The sequence below is a fragment of the Canis lupus genome, chromosome 29 (genome assembly GCF_011100685.1).
Source record: "Canis lupus familiaris isolate Mischka breed German Shepherd chromosome 29, alternate assembly UU_Cfam_GSD_1.0, whole genome shotgun sequence".
NCBI lineage: Eukaryota > Metazoa > Chordata > Mammalia > Carnivora > Canidae > Canis > Canis lupus.
The window spans coordinates 17,793,097-17,795,763 of NC_049250.1; positions in this window are offsets into that span (position 1 = coordinate 17,793,097).

A 2,667-nucleotide genomic window follows, 5' to 3' on the forward strand; every position below is an offset into this window, starting at 1 on the left:
AATTGCTTTATCCTTCTGGTGAGCTGAAACATTTATCATAACAAAAGCAGTTTATCATAGCAAGAACATTTTTGTCCTAATTTCTATTTTGCCTAATACTGCGTATATTAATATAGCGACCCCAATTTTCTATTGGTTGGTAATTGCCTTATATAACTATTTCTATCCTTTTATTTTCGACTTTTCTTTGAGCCCCTTAGGTGGCACTTCCTTTTTGCATATAGCTGAACTCCCACTCCATACATGAAATTTTCTGCCATTTAACTGAAGCGTTCAATTATTTTCATGAAACCATTTAAATGTATTATAAATACTAATATATATGTACCCATACCATATTATTTTGTACTAGAAAAACTTTTTTCTCAATCTTTCTTTCCTATTTCCACTTTCATTTCCTTGTCTATTTCTTTCTTTTTTTTTTAGAGAGAAGCCTTTTTCTTTAAAATTTTATTTATTTATTCATGAGAGACACAGAGAGAGAGAGAGAGAGAGAGGCACAGACACAGGCAGAGGGAGAAGCAGGCTCCATTCCATGCAGGGAGCCCGACATGGGACTCGATCCTCGGTCTCCAGGACCACACCCGGGACTGAAGGTGGCGCTAAGCCACTGAGCCGCTGGGCTGCCCCTTTGTCTATTTCTAAATAGACTGCAAGCTCTTTCCTGCTTCTACCTTTTCCCTATGTTTACTCTTAAACTCAATCTGCATATTTAACCTTAGTAGAATGAAAACTTAGTCAATATTTTTTATCATTCTGGGTCCAACCTGGAAAAAGAGCATCATTGTACGTCTCTTGGTACAGGGAATTTAATACAGGGACTTGGTTACAGAGGTAATGGGAATGCTAAGAAGCTGCATAGAGGATACTAATTCAGAGTCGAGTGACAGCAAGTTGGCCTCTGCTTCTGTGGTTGGAGAGGCAATGGAAAGAGAAGCCCAAATGATATAAATGGTACAGCTTCCGATTAGGTCTTCAATTCCTACTAATCTACATTCAGTATCTCATCTCTTTGCTATGTTCTTTGCATTCTGGGAAATTTTATCCAATACATTCAAGCTCCCTAATTCTTATCTCAGGTATGCTGTTTAACCATTCTAGATAGCTCTAAAATTCAAGTATTAGAACTTCGCTTTGATTCTTCAAAAAAAAAAAAAATGCCATTTATTTTTCTATAGTCTCTTGCTCCTGTTTTGTTCCATATTTTTTTTTCCTTTAAACACATTTAGCATAATTATTTTGCATTCTGGACTTGAAAATTTTAGTGTCTTATGTTTTTGCAGGTCTGATTCTGTTTTAGGTTGTTTTTTCTAACTCTCATTCATGGTAACTTATTTTCTTACAGATTTTAGTACATTTTTTATTGTAAACTTGTGTTTGCTGGAAGTTTTTCTGAGAATTCTTTAAATCTGGGCATGAGTATGTATTCCTTCAAGGAGTATTTATGTTTGTGTCTACCATTAAATAAATAAACAAATAAATAAATTTATTTCTGTAAAATTTTATAAGGGGGCTTAATGCTCAGTCTTCTGATTTTGTTTAAAATTGGTATTATAAATTTGCATATACTTTAAATTATAGTTTTTGGTTTGTAATTTTCAGGGCCATGAAAAGATTGCATATCAGACCCTAAATCCACATGAAGTCTGGCCAGTGATTAAGAAATCTCAGGGCAGACTTTTTTCATTTTTTTCTTTTTTTTTTTACTTGTATCTACAACCGGACTGAAAGCTTTCTTGACAATTGCTTTTGTGGAAAGGTTATTTTTTCCCCTAGTTTGTCTTGTTCATTGGAGTATTTTTCCTCCAGAATCCTGACTTTAAGTGAATGACCTTTGATCCAGCTCCCTTCTCTACAAAAGGCCCAAAGCTTTGTCCCCTGCCCCACTTGTGCTCTGAGCTCTAGGCTTCAGGGTGGGGATTGCTCCTAAGTATCCCACAGATTTAGTGCTCATTTTCTTCCCTCATGCTTCTGCTCTGCTCTTCTTCTTCATGTTTTCCCCCCCATATCTTATCACAAGCTTATTTAATATTTCAAAACAATTTAAAAATATATTTTAGGGACACCTGGGTAGCTCAGTCAGTTAGGTATCTGCCTTCGGCTCAGCTCACGGTTCCAAAATACGGGGATCAAGCCCTGTGCTGGGTTCTCATCTCTCCCTTTGCCTGCCACTCTCCCTGCTTGTGCTCGCTCTGTCAAATAAATAAATAAATAAATAAATAAATAAATAAATAATAAAAATCTTTTTTTTTTTTAATTATATTTTTAGAAGTTACATCTGGAAGGTAAAAATTCCATTTGTAAAATAAAAAGTTGGAATAACAAATAAGGGAAGCAGTTTCACAAACTTTTTTGGAATAGTATAGAAATACTATTCAAAAGCTATTTTTTTTTGTGTTTATAAACATTTTACTCCACCTACTATGCATCAAGCTCTTTGCTAAGCACTTCCCATATATTATCTTTTTTAAAAAAGATTTTATTCATTTATTCATGAGAGAAACAGAGAGAGAGAGAGAGAGAGGCAGAGACACAGGCAGAGGGAGGAGCAGGCTCCATGCAGGGAGCCCGACTTGGGCCTCGATCCCAGGACTCCAGGATTAGGCCCTGGGCTGAAGGCAGGCACCAAACCACTGAGCCACCCAGGGATCCCCTGCATATATTATC